An 11,989-nucleotide genomic window follows, 5' to 3' on the forward strand; every position below is an offset into this window, starting at 1 on the left:
AATGAGAATTAAAAACCACAACCGCAACAGTTACCTTTACAGGAGACACTTTCAAGTCGCTTTGGCGATGGGTAGATACAGAAAGCAGCTGACTCACTATAGGGCTTTCCGAGTCGTGAAACTCCCACGATACGCTGAGAAGCCCACTCCATACCTCGAAAAGATATAATTGTACAGATGAATTATAATCTTAGTTGGAAACTCTACAAAATGACCGTCTCTCTTAAAAACAAATAGATAATTAAGACAATTCAGTATCCATAGCATACCATTTACTAAGATGTATTCACTTTTTAGAATGATTAGAAAATTATCATGAGAACTAAATTTCAATGGAAACAAGAGTCTCATTCTATCTAGATTCTGTCAATTGTTTTTTTTTTCTGAATAATATCACTGGACAGAATGCTTTATATACTTTCAGTATATTTACACATATTTAACTGCATGGAACACAATATTAATTGCATACGTAACATATATCTTTGCATATGGAACATTCCAATACGGTGATATGCGTAGCGTATATCAATGCAGATTATGAATATACGTAATGCAGATATTCTCACACCAAGTGTACACTGTAGTTTTGCATTTTATTAGTATACGTATGTGTATACTTAACGTATGTGGCACATGTACAGAATCAGTATATGTGTATATATTGTTGTATATCATTCATTTTGTCCAGTGTATAACGTGGTCTGTCAGTCATTATTCATTCAAAACGATATACTTTCTGTTAGTAAGACAAGCGACACCATGTAAAAACTGCTCGGTCAGACTCTTTACATATTACAAAAATAATGTTTATACTATACTTGAGTTCCATTATACATTGATCCCATGGAACTGTCATACGTCGGTTTCTTTTTTATAGTAGGCGGGGTATCATCTACCATCATACCATTCGATGATTTTTCTATCAGTAAGCCTGCAATGTGAACAAATGAGCGCCGAATTTTAATGTGCACTTATTTCATTACTAGAAACTTTAAAACAATTTCCTTTGTCGGTGCAATGTATATACTAGAGAAGACCGAGGTTCGAAAAATAATTCACTGCCATTACAAAATTTGCATTGCGTGGTCATTAATAAAACTATCTCTAACGACCACTACCCCTTTCCGGCAAACGTTTAGTGTCAATTGTTTTAGAATAAATGACAGTCTTTGGAAAAACAGATCATCAAACATGATTCACGAAATCGGACAATATTTTTACGAACAGCGTTATAATGAATTGGGAGAATTGGATAGTGTTGTAATGTTGATAATCTGCAAATTTAAGCTCATCTGCTGTTCTTTTTTGCAACATACTTGTTTTATGGGTAATGTGTAGTGCATCTACCACTTTTGATAATTTTGAACTATTAAAAAAATCAAATTCTCAAAAATTAGTTAAAATAGTGTTAACGCCAAGTGTCTTCTCCTTCCCCTTAAGTCTGAGAAAAATTAGAATATCAAAGGCCAATCATTTGCTATTCCTTCCGAAAACGATTACGGTCTCTGTAAAACTTGGTCGACCAAAGTGCACTTTATCGGAAAGAATTAACTGTTTGTCTTTTGAATATACCTGCTTTGTTAAGGGCTGTTATTGTCACATAAATCGGGGTGGCAATTTGCAGTTGGTTCGGTAACTGTGATATATATGCCTTCTCGGTCAGATGTAATCTAGTCCTTGGCAGAGTGTCGTTACCGCCGGGTGTCGTTCCTGCTCGAAGCTCGTAGTGTGAAAGTTGAGAATGAGGATCGTGAAAATTATACCAGTGAGCCGACAGTGATGTCCTGTTGGACAAAGTAGTTAATATTAATTGGAACACCATTTGAAATGTCACCGAATATTAAGACAACTACACCAGCTTTCTACCACATTTCATTGGACCTTGTCTTTCTCATGGGAGCCCAGTTACAGCAGTTACTCATGTTAAATTTTACAATACACAATAATTTATATTACGTTGATAATTTAGTCGGCAAACAGATGATATCTGCAGATTTTCCATGCCATAAAATCTACGAAATCTTCGATTTTTGATTATTTGCTCTAATAAGACACGAAGAAGATCACTACCTCTAAGAAGACACGCAACAAAGATGATTTTACCTTGATGATTGAAAAGCGATGTCTCCGTGACTCACTCCGTCGTACACTTTGCCAGCAATGGGTGGAGAGTTATCTGGTATGATACCATCAGACGCTACAGTCGTACACAGTCCAGCAGCGTTACATGCAGTCACGGTTGTGTAGTATCTTACCCCTGGTTCCAAGTTGAGATTTGATGCCTTCATTTCTAGAATAGCATTGGAGGATCTAACTTTTTAATTCTGACGTACATTATTTAAAACCGACAGTTTTATAATTATATATATATATATATATATATATATATATATATATATATATATATATATATATATATATATATATATATATATATATATATATATATATATATATATATATCACATGAACTGGCCCGAATTCCCACCTGTGTGACGTAGAACAGGACGGATAAGAAATCCGAATTACCCCTGTTGTACGTCATCAACCGGAACTTTTTTCTTGCATGGTACCGTTCATACATGCTGGTCGCGATGTGAACATAGACCGATTTGTCATGATGGATGCCGTACTCTCATGACATTTTTACAAACAGGTAACCCGATTATCCATATATGGAAACATAGAAGGCATGTCCAGCGAAATTTCGAGTCGCTAAAACTATAGCTGTTCCCGAGAATCGAATAGGGATACCGCCGATCGCTTAGCTTAGTAACGTCGCAGCGCCAGTCGAGTCGCGTCGTAACGCTCAATGTGGACGTCGTACCTGGCGATCCCGGTTGGCGATAAACCTGAAATCTACACCCCAACGGAAGTTCAACTTAATAAATGAGTACAGTATAATCTTCGGGAAAGCGACATAGGAGGCACAAGTATAAGTTCATTCGACTAACAACGCTAAATTTCCTTCATCATAAAAAATCAGTAAATTCTCGCTCGCAATCAAACCTGTGAAGTAGCGGCGTAAGGCTGTAGCGAAGACATCAGCTGTTGAGCTGTATATGCAGTGCAGCGCTGTGGATTCCGATGTACTTCGAAAGTTGACTCAGACAACACTCAAAACTGAGTTTCCGTCAAGTAAAATTAGGATGTATATACAGTTGAGATATATCTCACTGCAAACATCGAAGTCCTTAAGACGAAAACATTAACGACCGAGATCGGGATTAACGAGCTGACACCGTCACCGGTCTCATGCCTTCGGCTCGACGTTGTACGGCTCCGCGAAAAACACTCGTATACGATGACGTCAAACAGAGAAAAATACCATGGGATTACACACACACACACACACACACACACACACACACACACACACACACACACACACACATAATATATATATATATATATATATATATATATATATATATATATATAATAGCTACCAGTACCTACTGAGCACCTACCTACATAGATACATACATAGCTACATAGATGTATACATAGATACATAGATACATAAATACATACATACATACACAACATACATACATACATACATACATACATACATACATACATACATACATACATACATACATACATACATACATACATACATACATACATACATACATACATACATACATTATATATACATACATACATACATAGATATGTGGATACATACATAGATACATACATAGATACATACAAAGATACATAGATACATGCATACATAGATATATAGATACACACTATATACATACATAGATAGATAGATACATGGATATATGCATGGATACATACATAGATACATACATAGATAGATAGATACATACATCCATACATCCACACATCCACACATACAAACATACATACATACATACATACATACATACATACATACATACATACATACATACATACATACATACATACATACATACATACATACATACATACATACATACATACATACATACATACATACATACATACATACATACATACATACATACATACATACATACATACATACATACATACATACATACATACATACATACATACATACATACATACATACATACATACATACATACATACATACATACATACATACATACAAACATACAAACATACATACATACATACATACATACATACATACATACATACATACATACATACATACATACATACATACATACATACATACATACATACATACATACATACATACATACATACATACATGCATACATGCATGCATACATGCATACATACATGCATACGTGCATACATACACACATACATACATACATACATACATACATACATACATACATACATACATACATACATACATACATACATACATACATACATACATACATACATACATACATACATACATACATACATACATACATACATACATACATACATGCATACATGCATACATACATACATACATACATACATACATACATACATACATACATACATACATACATACATACATACATACATACATACATACATACATACATACATACATACATACATACATACATACATACATACATACATACATACATACATACATACATTCATACATACATATTGAATGTTCAACATGGGAACATCTTTAAACTAATGCGAAATCATGATTTTTTGTACCGAGTGACAATCCAACATCTTCTTCTGACAGGACATCGTCACATTCTGAACAAGATCCAATTTTCCAAGAATAGCTGGTTACAGGAGAATGGGGATCATAGAATCCATACCAGTGAGCTGCCAGATAGTTTAAGTGATTCTATGAAATAGACATTGACAGTAAGTTTCTTTTCGGCATTGTTCACGGAAAAACGATATGCTCACTTAATTGTTGAGCGTGAAGACTGAAAGAATGTTTTCAAACCTTGCTAAGGACTCGTTTCATGCCGGTGATTTAAGGTGGAGCTGCATGTTGCCAAAGCACTTTTTTCAAAGCAATATTTCTCATCAAAGATGACAATGAAACCCGTCATACTATATATATTTTTCAAAAGGCAGAGACTCTAAAGTTTAGTATGATAGCAGTAGTTTACTCAAAGGATGAAATGGGTGTATATTTTGGGTAAAAAAACTTATTTTGGCATTAATTTTGGTATTGATAATAGACATTAATTTAAGTCAAAAACTTGTTGCTTTTTTTTCTGAAAAGTTATATTTCACTTGAAAGAAGAGTATATGTAGGAAACAAACGACTATTTTATTTGGCATTATCTATCCTCATTCTAAAATGGCAATGGTGTAAAAATGACGTTCAAAAAATGGATTGAAATCATGATTAGCAAAATGAAAATGTCTCTTTTTTAAATGTAAGAACTTTAATGCCAAACAAAATAATCGTTTTGTTGCATATCAGTTCAAGAATATAATGTGAACATTTCAGAAAATGTGACCCAGCAAGAGTGGAGTTAAATGTTTTGGAAATTTCGAAATTGGGAGGACAAAGAAGCACGAAAATCTGGTAATTTGCATACATTTGCATCAATTAAACACTTCTTTATCACCAACGTTCGACAAGCTACAAGGTGGACTCAACGAAAAGTTTAATCGTGGGTTAACAAATTAATTAAAATTGAAAAAAATTTGCAAAAAAGTGATTTTGAGCAATATGCTTTGTTGGGTGTACTGCCCCCTTAAGTCATTGCTCTTATAGTTGTGATCCTTCGTGTGAAAATGTTCGGAAATAATATTTGTGTACACGAAGCTCAAGCGGTTTTGCGTGAAATACAAATACCTACATTGTCGGCTTTTCTAATCATTCAGAAGTGTTTTAAATACACACTTTGCACGTCACATCTGACGATTTAAAAATCCCTCAATGTATTAGAAGAATATACAATATGACCTATCGATGACTTTTAGGCTTTGTCAACGTGTGTAACTTCCTAAGACATATAGAAATGATGGTTCGAACTTTCTTCCGACGATGTTTTGCAATGGAAATCGTGCCCGAAGAAGAATTGGGTGCCAGCAATACAACGCCATCAAAAGTAGCAAATGCAGTTGAAAAAGACGGCTCAATGGCGTATTTGCGTTCTCGGTGTAATTATTGGTAATGAAACTACTATGTCATACCTGATGGTCCTTATCTGTGTTTTTATCATCTCCGTCATAAACGAATCCGCCAACAGGTGCCGATGCGTCTACCAACATACCCGAAGATGCAATGGCACTTGAAAGTCCTGCATTATTATATGCCTGAAGATAACACGGCATTTTTTGAGTTATCATTTGTCGTGTTGGTCATGATGAAGTAACACGAAAGTCGGTAATAAACAGTCTTAACGATCATTTAAGAAGTGTAACGGGAACAGCAAATGACAAATAATTATGAAAATGACGCATCTACAGCTGATTTAATCAGAGATTGCAGAAATCTGTTAAGACCGACTTTTTGTTGACAAATGAGAATTCCTCGGTCAACGCATGTAAAAGTTTAGAAGAATGAGTAGTAAATTGACTTAGAATTTCTGATATATGAATTTCAAAATGGATCAAGTAATTTATGTCAACTGAAGACATAGAAAATGTTACAATTGTAAATTTGCACAAAAACAAGATAGAAACTACAATGCGCTATGCAACAATCAGCATGGGTCCGTGGATAATGCATACAATCCAAAATGTGTGAAAGCCGGAGTGCTGTCACGCCCGATCAAACATCACATTCTGTTATATAATTAAAAATAAGTATTTAGTCGTAGTAAAGGTACTCTGTACCCCAAAAATGCACGTGTTTGCATCTGACATCAAAGCAAAGGTTGACATGAAGAAAGTATAAACCAAGAATTAAAAGTTAGGTACGTAAACTTGGAATTTATTTGGTAATGCAACAGTACAAAGTATGTTGCTGATTTTAACAATAACAAACTAATGGGAAGTCTTTATAATATGCATACCTTGACCATCACATAGTAAACATGACCTTCAAGTAGTTCGAGGTCATCGTCTTCCGATAGGATGCTCTCCTCTTGTTCAGTGGTCGTGCATGCGTACACGTCTGAATGCCAAGGTTTGGAACCAACACACCATTCATACTCAGCAATACCTAACATAAAAGGATGGATCAATATTTTTCTTTTGAATTAGCAATTGCAGACAAAGAGGTTAATGGAAAGAACTTAGTACTGATTGTTTTATATCGTGGCATGGACGCTGGTTCAATAACTTTTGGTTGCATTGCGTTCTTTATAGGACTGTGTTATTTAATTTTCCCGTCTATTAAATTTGAACTTTAAGCCGACATACCACTTTCTGCGTCAGTAAACAGTCCTGTCCATGATGCCCTGATTGAAGAGATTGAAGTGAGGAAGTGACCTCCTAATTCTAATGACTCTTCTGACGTCATTGGTGGTGTGACGTCAACTGTAATGCCATTCGAAACAGCTTCAGATCTTAGGCCAACGTAGTCCGTAGCTGAAAGGAACGTAAGAACGCAATACATCAGTTTTAGATGCGGTCGATCAAAAATGGTACAGGTCACTGGTAGATAACACATTTTTTTCACTTCAAAAACAATTGTCAATATGTCTAATGCCATTAGTTAATGTTGTTTGTTAGCTTATCCTAGTTTTGCATTCAGATAAATGTACCTCTAACAGTAGCAAAGTACGTGAGTCCCCCTTGAAGATACAGATCAGTTACTACTATCCTGTTAAGCATTCCAACGGATTGGTAATCTCGTGCATCTATACCACCTGGTGATGAACCTACGAAAACATAACGTGACCACATTAAATGGTAGAAATCATGTTTTATAATATATGTTCTATTGATACTTTACGGCAATGGTACATGTTATATCATGTGAAATCACCTCGTATCCATTAAACCTTCTTTTAATTTAAACATGCTACTTAATTTGCCGACTTAAGGATATACTTAACTTTCAATTTTACTGGTATGCGTCAAATCGGCGAATCATGGGCTGTAAGAATCGATGCAGATGTGAAGTTTCTATTCTAGTGTAGGTTTATCGACTGCTTGTCTCTGTCAAACTGCCATAAGGCAGTGGTGATTGTCAGCAGGCAGCAATACGCCAATGCATAGGTGCTTATGACAATATCATAGCGACATATGGCATCTCCATTAAATGATTTAGAGCAACATCAGAACCCTCAAGGATTTGGAAAAATTGTCGCACATATAAACCATCGATTTCCCTGATGGCATAAAATACTTTGCAATGTCTATAGGGTGATGAGTAACAAAAGAGTAACAAAAGCCGACAAGCTTTTGTAATAAAATAGGAAACGCTGATTAGATAATCTATCGGTGGCAATTGAGAAAATTAACGCAGAGTTTAATGATACAATTGAGTTTGAATAAATTTAAGGCAATTTCTATACAGAAAGTCATGCCGGTCTCCTTCTCTATGACGCCTTAATGTGGTATATATATATAAAGTGATTGGCGTGTATTTATAGACTAGAACAATGTTCTTGTAATTTATTCAGTAAATATATGTACATGTCTCAATGACATGAGTGATGATTAATAGATGGCTAATACGTATTAAAGTTGCAAGTTATTAACATGTGCTATCATGAAAATCAAACACACAAACGGAAGTATTCACAACATGTATGGAGCCTTTTTAAAAGTTAAGTTTGACTGACACTTTTACAGTATTTCCTACCTATGGCAATCTCATAAGTCTTTATCCCAGAGCTATGAGTGCTGCGTCCGTGTTCATCAACATCGTAGAATCCACTCCACTGAACGATTATTTCAGAAGTCGATGTCTACAGAACGTGAAATAATCTTAAATCCATCAATCTGTTCACACAATAGCTTGATGATATGACTGGTAAGATTAGTGCCAGCAAACGTTGCACATCACTTGCTTATTAGAATGAGGCATATTATTAGTTCATATAACTTGCTTAAACTGTTTCTCCGAAACACGCATGATGTCACCTAAAAGTTATTTCGTACGTCACTAACCTGATGAAGCATCTCAATAAATTACCTGATATTGTTGACCAACTTGACCGATTTTCACGATGCCAGTAGCTGGTGGAGTATGATCGGCAACGATTCCGTCTGAACAGGCTGACACTTCCGGTAGAATAACTTCCATGTTACCACGATATGTCACTGTTTCATTAGCATGTATACATATGTAGTAGCGCCAGCCGTGTTGTAGATTAAGGCCACCGACATTAATATACTGTGACTGAGGAAATGATTGAAAGTAAGTGTCTTTACGTAAGAAAGAAAAATGTTTTTGGGAATATTTTAAAACTTAATATTATGATCCAATACAGTCACTTAATGTAAGTTGAACATATGTGTTGTCTTACTTGACTTTTGCCGTATGCGATAACATCTGGTGAAGAGCTTGGATACGACCTATAATCAATGTGTTGTACTGACTTCTGATATGCGTAACGGTCCAAAGTTTGATCGGAGATGACTTTCCAACTGAAATTACCATGTCCAAGGCTTGGCCACACTGCAGACAGCTTTGTTTTTGAACGCGTATATTCAGCATCAGCAGCTGGCCACCCCAAATCCGCAGCCCAGTGCACATCCCTGAAAAGAATGCAATGTGTGTTAATAAGCTATTTTAAACAGGGATTAATGATGATGCTGTTAGTGCTGCTGATGCTGTTCCTGCTGTTGAAGATGAAGATGATGATGATGATGATGATGATGATGATGATGATGATGATGATAACGATAATGGTGGTGATGTAATGTCAAATAACGATGACAACGACTATATCATAAGGAATAATGAAGACGGTAAAGTCTGGTATCTTAGAATACCTCACATCGTCGATACCATCGTCATATTCTCCAACATCATCGATAACGATGTTCTTTGTGATTTGGCCAACCACATCACAATCTTTTATCTCTTTGTGGATTGTAGAGCTGAGTCCAGCTTTGTTGTATCCACGCAATCCAAGTCGAAGACAAGCGCTGAAGTCGAGTTCCATAGAAAGCGTCGTTGTGTACTGTAACTTCAAGGGTAAGGGAAAAAAGAATGACTTATCGATTTCAAGTATTCATTCTTTTATTCATATTCCTCTAAAACGTACAGTTTGAAGATTACTTTATATACATACTTAAGTAAGTCTATAGCTTAACTTTGTGTTGCGTGAATCAACAGAATCGGATTTGTCCTATTCACAATCGTGAAATACCTCTAATGAATGCAGCGTTTAACAGGGAGGTCCGATTGATTTTTCTAATGATCGACTATCTATCTATCTATCTATCTATCTATCTATCTATCTATCTATCTATCTATCTATCTATCTATCTCTCTCTCTCTCTCTCTCTCTCTCTCATATATATATATATATATATATATATATATATATTCAAAAGTAGTCATGCAGTTTACATTCACTCGAACGGATATAAATACAGCAATGGTGTATAGCAACGTCATGCAAATGCACAAAGTGGGTCATTATGTATTCTCTAAGATTGTGTCAGATGAACGACGAAGATATGACATCAGCAGGATTAGCCTATAACGACCATCACGTAGCAAAGAATGAGCATCATCAAAAGATCCATACGTGTTCATCAGTTATTTACCAAGGCAACTGTTTCGGGGATTTGAAAATAATACAGTCAGCTGCCTTGGCTCCCCCAAGCAGTACTGATCAGGTACCACCACACCTTAAGTTATTCGAAGTCTGATGTTATGTATGATGTCTTTAGGTGTTGTACTGAATTTTTCAAAAAGTAGAGGATATCTCGACATAGCTTTATGGAACTGGCGGATGATTTTATGTTGTCCTCCTCCTTGAGACAGCATTCTGTTGCACAAGCAAGCAACTTTCGGAGGAAAGTCTCCTATTAGAAGTGTTGAACGAGCGATGCGGAGATATTCTGACAATACAGTGCCATAAAAGATGTATGAAGGGATGTTACTTTCGCGATCTGGCATTCTCACTATGAAAAGTTTTATGCATCCTGCAATCTGCAGACAGAAGCAAAAGGATTTTAACCTCTACACTTTCATTTATACGGTTGGGACGTAGGCCTACCATTCTATTTCTAGGTGTAGGTTATTACTTTTTATCATACATGCTATGCCTGTATTGCCATTCTCCTATTGTTCAGACGGTACTGATATGAACCCGTATTTCAACATGTTAAAATACGAATTATATTTTCATTGTAACCGAACTATACATGACATAGCTCAGCGAATAAGACAATGGGCAATCCGAAACGTCCCTATGATAATTGATTATGGTCAAAATTTTGTTTTTTGCAGTCCAGTTCGTGGGCATTGCACTTAGGCACAAGTACAGTGTACCAAAAACTCGTTCACGGCCGGTCCCATACGGTGCAGTGTTTTCATGTCGTCTACGCTGCTGAAGATTAAGATACCGGTTTATAGTGCATCCTGATAGAAGCGCTTTACAAAAAGTTTCCTGTTGATGAGCTTAAGTATCTTGGTGGTGAATTACATCGTTTGCAGCCATAAATGAGCCACAAAAATCCAACCGCATTGAAAATATTTGCGACATATAAGGTTGAAGGTGCACATAATATTTCCGATTTGCACCTGGTAGTGAGATACACTGGTCATGATCGTGTCTGGTGGCACCGGTGCAGGTTTCAGATACAATGTAAGATCTAGGGAAAGTCAAACTTTCGTTTAGGTTGTTAAAGGAAATTTACTTCAATTTAGGCAAGTCAGGAACGAAATTATACGAGCAGACGACGGCAATACCTTTGAAATGTTTTATTCGTACAGCTACAAAATCACGAACGAGTTAAGACACTACAGCTTACAGTGTGAATGTACTCACTTCATGTTTTCCCTAATCCGCTCACAAAGTCCTACCTAAGATGGTAAATTCTGCATATTTGACGTCTAGGGACATGTATAATTCTTCGCGATAAACTGACTGGTATGGGTATTATATCCACTGTGCATTCATAG

General features: G+C 35.9%; 1 long non-coding RNA gene across 1 annotated transcript; it reads right to left on the reverse strand.

The window, feature by feature from the left end:
- Positions 1 to 1,582: 1,582 nt before the first annotated feature.
- LOC139146143 (uncharacterized) lies at positions 1,583 to 4,805 on the reverse strand. Its single transcript, XR_011555094.1, has 3 exons — positions 4,693 to 4,805; positions 2,107 to 2,293; positions 1,583 to 1,787 (listed from the first exon to the last, which is right to left on the reverse strand). It is a non-coding gene; the product is annotated as an uncharacterized lncRNA (long non-coding RNA).
- Between the last annotated feature and the right edge of the window lie 7,184 nt (positions 4,806 to 11,989).

This window comes from Ptychodera flava, chromosome 12 (genome assembly GCF_041260155.1).
Source record: "Ptychodera flava strain L36383 chromosome 12, AS_Pfla_20210202, whole genome shotgun sequence".
NCBI classification, from domain to species: Eukaryota; Metazoa; Hemichordata; class Enteropneusta; family Ptychoderidae; genus Ptychodera; species Ptychodera flava.